Source organism: Sus scrofa, chromosome 7, assembly GCF_054392235.1.
Source record: "Sus scrofa isolate SSC_HxYL_T2T_F1_AM1 chromosome 7, Sscrofa_HxYL_maternal_Yorkshire_Landrace_v2.0, whole genome shotgun sequence".
NCBI lineage: Eukaryota > Metazoa > Chordata > Mammalia > Artiodactyla > Suidae > Sus > Sus scrofa.
In genome coordinates this window covers 56,648,773-56,655,361 of record NC_139389.1, presented here as the reverse complement: position 1 = coordinate 56,655,361, position 6,589 = coordinate 56,648,773, and positions in this window count along the sequence as shown.

Sequence of the window (6,589 nt, the reverse complement as noted above, 5' to 3'; positions counted from 1 at the left end):
AATTACTAAAAAACTGTAAAGGAAGATTTGAATAAATTGAGCAGCATATCATATTTTTGTTTTGTTTTTTTGTCTTTTTAGGGCCACCCCTGCAGCATATGGAGGTTCCCAGGCTAGGTAGAGGTCTAATCGGAGCTGTTTCTGCAGGCCTAGGCCAGAGCCGCAGCAATGCCAGATCCAAGCCATGTCTGTGACCTACCCCACAACTCACGGCAACAATGGATCCTTAACCCACTGAGCGAGGCTAGGGATCGAACCCTCAACCTCATGGTTCCCAGTCGGATTCATTAACCACTGGGCCATGAAGGGAACTCTGCATATCATATTCTTGAATGGGAAAATTAACATAAGTAAGTTGTTTCTTGCCCAAACTAAAAATACGGATTTGGTACATTCCCATCTAAAATTCCAATACAGATTTTTGGTATTTTTCTATTTGCCTGGAGGAAAAAAATGCCAAGATGGTTAAGATTTTTTTTTTTTTTTTTTTTTTTGGGTCTTTTTGTCTTTTCTAGGGCCACAGCCGTGGCATATGGAGGTTCCCAGGCTAGGGGTCTAATTAGAGCTACAGCTGCCAGCCTACGCCAGAGCCACAGCAACGCGGGATATGAGCTGCGTCTGCGACCTACGCCACATCTCACAGCAACCCCAGATCCTTAACCCACTGAGCAAGGCCAGGGACCGAACCCACAACCTCATGGTTCCTAGTCGGATTCGCACAGGGGAGCTCCCAAGATTTTTAGAAGGAGTAATGAAAATGGATTTTTCACATATTGAAATGTATAAAATGTCAACACTTAAAAAGTGTTATCTTGGAGTTCCTGTTGTGGCATAGCAGGTTAAGGATCCAGCATTGTCACTGCAGCAGTTTGGGTCACTGCAGGGGCACGAATTCGATCCCTGGCCCAAGAACTGCCACATGCCATGGGTGTGGCCCCCCAGACGAACAAAACCAAGAGAGGCAAAGTTATATCCAACTGGGATGAGAACATTCCAAATGCACTTGAACCAAGGATCCAGAAGAGTCTGGTACAGAGCAGAAGCTGCTTCATTTGCTCAATCACCATCTCTTGTTCCCTCTTTAAGAGGCCCCATGCTGAACTCTACAGATCTGAGGCTTTGGGATATACCTTTGGCCCCAAGGTGTGCCCACTCTGGGGGAAAAGATAACACTGAAGTTCCCTATTGTGGGTCAGGAGTCAGGAATCCGACTAGTATCACGAGGAAGAGGTTCGATCCCTGGCCTCACTCAGTGGGTTAGGAATCTGGCGTTGCCATGAGCTGCAGTGTAGGTCACAGATACAGCTGGGATCTAACAACATTGCTGTGGCTGTGGTGTAGGCCGGCAGCTGCGCTCTGATTTGGCCCCTAGCCTGGGAACTTCCATATGCTGTGGGTGTGGCCCTAAAAAAGACCAAAAAAAAAAAAAAAAAAAAAAAATTAAAGTAGATCATAGACCTAAATGTAGGAGCTAAACCTATAACACTCTTAGCATGGACAAATCTTTATGATTCTGGATTTAGCAATGTTTTCTCCAATATGATATTAAAACACAGGCAACAAAAGGACAACTACATAAATTTGACTTCATTAAAATTAAAAACTTTTAGGAGTTCCCACTGTGGAGCAGTAGAAACAAATCTGACTAGTATCCATGAGTCTGTGGGTTCAATCCCCAGCCTCACTCAGTGGGTTAAGAATCCGGTGTTGCTGTGAGCTTCGGTATAGGTCACAGATGCGGCTCAGATCCTGAGTTGCTGTGGCTGTGCTGTAGGCTGGCCCCTAGCCTGGGAACTTCCATATGCTGAGGGTGCAGCCCTAAAAAGCAAAAAAATAAAATAAACTTTTGTGCTTCAAAGGACACCATGAAGAAAATGAATGGACAACCCACAGAATAGGAGAAAATATTTGCAAATCATGTATCTGACAATGACTGAGAAGACTATATAAAAAACATCTCAGATAAAGACAAATATCACATGATATCACTTATATGTAGAATCTAATAAAAATGATACAACACAACTTATTTTTAAAACAGAAACAAACTCACAGATTTCAAAATTAAATTTATGGCTACCATAGGAAAACCATGGTGGGGGAGTGGATAAATTAGGAGGATGGGAATAATATATACACACTACTATATACAAATAGATAATAAGAACCTACTGTGTAGCACAGGGAAATCTCAATAGTCTGTAATAACCTATAAGGAGAAAAAAAAAGAATAGATATGTGTATGTATAACCAATTCACTTTGCTGTACACCCAACACCAACATGTCAGCTATACTCCAATAAAATAAGAACTATATCTCAACAATAAAAAGTATAAATAACCCAATTTTAAATGGGCAGGGAGTTCTCCTCATAGCTCAGTGATTAATGAATCTGACTAGGATCCATGAGGATGCGGGGTCAATTCCTGGCCTCGCTCAGTGGGTTAAGGATCCGGGGTTGCTGGGCGTGAGCTGTGGTATAGCTTGCAGACTCGGCTCGGATCTGGCATTGCTGTTGCTGTGGTGTAGGCTGGCAGCTGCAGCTCCTATTCAACCCCTAGCCTGGGAACCTCCATATGCCGCGGGTACGGCCCTAAAAGGCAAAAAAATAAAACAAAATGGGCAGAGATTTAAATAGACATTTCTCCAAAGATATGCAAAGGGCCAGTAAGTACATGAAAAGGTGTTAACATCATTAGTCATCAGGGAAATGCCAATCAAAACCACTGAGATACCACTTCACATCCGCTAGGCTGGCTATAATCAAAAAGATGCACAATAACAAAGGCTGGTGAGGATGTGCATACACTACTGATGAGGGTGTAAAATGTTATAGTCGCTTCAGAAACAGTTTGGCAGTTCCTCCAAGAGTTAAATCCCAGCAATTCCACTCCCAAAAGAATTGAAAACCTATGTCCACACAGAAACATATATACAAAAATTCATAGAACCATTGGTCTCAATTACCAAAATGTGGAAATAACTACATGTTCATCATCTGACAAGCAGAGGAATGTGGCATATTCAAACAATGGAATATTATTCAGATATAAAAAGGAACAAGGGTCTGATACCTGCTGCCACATGGATAAACTTCAGAAACTTTGCACTGTGTTAAGTGAAAAGGCCAGACCTGAAAGATCACTGTGCACCATGGTATTATGTAATTCCATCTACATAAAATGTCCACAACAGACAAATCCACAGGAACAAAAAGTCAAGGGGTGACTGCCAGCGGCTGGGGGGAGGGGAGGATGGATGGAGACTGATAGCCATGGGTCTGGGCTTTCTTTGGCGAGATCTTGAAAAAGTTCTGGAATTAAGAGTAGTGATGTTTGCACAACCAGGTGAATACATAAAATTCATTGAGCTGTATACTTTCTTAAAGGGTGAATTTTAGGGTATGGTAATGTGAGTTGTATCTTTTTAGAAAGGTCTTAGGGGACCCCACGCATTTTAAGTGCTCTGATGCACACATGGTTTTCATCTGACCTTGGGGCCAACAGCCCTGCTTCTGGTGGCCACCTGGATGCCTGATCTTGGTCACTGTTTTCACCCAGAACATGTGCTGGATGAAGACCCAGAAACTGGGTCAGGGGCCCTGGACAGCTTTCAAGAAAAGGCAGCATTCAGGAGGTAACTGAAAAGTAATATAACTCAAAAATGTCTGCCCTATTGGGGGCAGCTGGGCACTATGCATGCCTGTGGTTCCCCTCCTCCTTAACAGACAAGCCCTTGTTTTTTGTTTTTCCCATTTTTGGCCACCCTGAGGTATATGGAACTCCTGGGTTAGGGATCAGGTCCAAGCTGCAGTTGTGACCTAAGCCACAGTTGTGACAGCACTGTATCTTTAACCTACTGTGCCAGCTGGAGATAGAACCCATGACCCGGTGCTCCTAAGACACAGCAGATCCTATTGCATTACAGCACTAGCTTCAGACAAGCCCTTTCTGGTTTTTGTCTTTTTAGGGCTGCAGCTGCGGCATATGTTAGTCTCCAGGCTAGGAGTCAAATAAGACCCATAGCCACAACTGACCCAAGCCCTGCCTGCGACCTACACCACAGCTCACAGCAAAGCCAGATCCTTAACCCACTGAACAAGGCCAGGGATTGAACCTGCGTTCTCATGGATGCTAGTCGGATTCGTCATGGACCTCCAAAACAAGCCCTTTCTTAATCATGCTCCAAATTACCCTAAGTTGCCCTTTCTCTGGCCAGGACCCTGGCTGATTCAAGGAGGTACCTGAAAAGTAATATGATCAACTTTCTCCTTATAGTTCTTGGTATATCTTAAAAGAATTTTTTTTGGCTGCACCTGCAGTATGCATAAGTTCCCAGGCAAGGGATTGAACCTGAGCCCAGAGTGACAATGCTGGATCCTTTATTGCTAGGCCATGGGGAAACTCCCAATTTTTTTTTTTTTTAATACTTCAAGCATTCTAATACAGAATAATAGAGAAGTCTGAGTTTAAGCTAGAGACAGAGAATTGAATATTCATTATTATGGGAAGGATGCCTTTGGACCACCCTCCCATGGTTATGTGAATGTAAAAGCATCAAGTTGTTCTGGGAAAGGGGATAAATGAGCCCCCTGGTTTGCTGTGTGTGGCTCAGCAAAGACTCTCTCCTTGGATTCCAGGGTGCTGAGTGGACCAGTGTGCGTAAGAACCCAAAGGATGAAACTGGGGTAGTCTAGGGTGACCCTACAAGGGGTTGCCTGCCCTTGCATGTGGCAAGCAAGGGGACGCTCCTTGGAGAAGAGGAGAAACCCTTGAGGCTGACCCAAATTCAGAATCCAAGGGTTCAGGAAGACAGCTGAGGGAAGAAGCCCCAGAAGACTTTGGGACCCTGGCAGGTGTCCTGCTCTAAGGAAGGAAGGTTGAACACATGACAGCCAAGAGTAGTCCTAGGGCACCAGAGTGGGTTGCCACCACAACCCCGTGAAGGTGTCCCAGAGAGTGGGCAGGCCCATGGACTGTGGGGACACCTTCACTTATACCAGAAACACATGTGTTCACCACAATTAGTTGTGCACATCTCATTTTCTGGTGACCCTTGGAATTCTTGGACAACCAGAGGAAGGGTAATCAAGAGGGAGGTATAAGACTCACTCCTTGCTTGAGCATCACCTGGAAGAGTAAGAGCGTGCCCCAAATTGGTGATATAGGTCACTAAGTGACAAAGGTCTTGGGGGGGGAACTTCCAGGGTCCTAGACCAACCCACCCACAGGGGCATCTTTGTGTCTCCAGCTCTGGGACCAGGAAGGGCAGGATGATCTAGTTCCTGAATAAAAGCTTAGAGCTGTCACCTATGCCATGAGCACAGTGGAAAGCACCTTTCCTGGGCACATTCACCAAGCAGGGGGTGGAAGGGGGTCAATGCTAGTACCATTTCTAGGTGAGCCCAAATCAGAGCTACAGCTCTGCCCATGGTTAACTTCATGCCAAAATCAGATAAAGGACACACCAAAATGCCCCTTCTTCTTACATACACAGCCTCAGGTTTGTCTAACTTTGATCACTCCCAGACACAACACCTGTTGTGTCCCCCACCCCCAGCCCCTCCCAAGGGCAGGAGCCCTGCCAGGCTCAGCTGCCCTTCAGTCTCTCCCAAGGCTGCATCACAAAGCACATCTGTTCTTCTGAAACCATCCACTTCATTTCTCATTTTTTCATTTTCAAATCCTAATTTTCAAAATTTTCTCAGTATTTAAATATTTCAACCTAAGAAATACTTACAAAGACTATTTTACTTCAGTTTCTATTTCAAAGCTTTCCCCAACCAGATTTTCCCCAAAGGGTGCTAGGACCAGCCCAACCTTGCAACCGTTGTGGCAATCTGATAATCTGCTTTACAACAAAGGACTGCTGAAGGTATTGTCCCTGTCTTTCTTCTTCCAGCTCCCCTTGGGGCTGAGTTTCTGTCCCCTCTGCCCTAGCCCAAGTGAAACTCAAACATGTCCACAGGGAAGGGGGTAGAAGGACCTGCACACTGAGGCTGACAGGATTTAACTCAGAATGGGTGTGAGGAAGAACCAATAGACTTCTTGGTTACTTGATTTCTACAAAGCACATGCATCTTTTTTAACTAGAGTTCAGGGGCTATGGGAACTAAAATACAGCATTTGTTTTACTGCTAGATCTCACAGCCACAGGGGGCTTCCCACCACCCTACCTCCACCTGTCCACTCTACCACACCCCTGGCCTGGACATTTAGGCCTGCTCTACAAATGCAGAGGAGTGAAAGTCAGGGGCAGGCAACACAGTGGGCTTTGGACCTAGCCAGATTTGGCAGGTGGGTCTGAGAGCAGACCAAAGCCGGCTGGGAGAATGACCTTCTTGCTTTTTTATTTTTTGCTTTTCAGGGCGGCACCTGCAGCATGTGAAAGTTCCTAGGTTAGGGGTTGAATCGGAGCTGCAGCTTCCAGCCTACACCACAGCCATAGCAACGCCAGACTGCAACCTATACCACAGCTCACAGCAATGCCAGGTCCTGAACCCACTGAATGAGGCCAGGGATCGAACCCCCCGGGGTCTTCATGGATACTAGTCATGTTTGTTACTGCTGAGTCACAAGAGAAATTCAA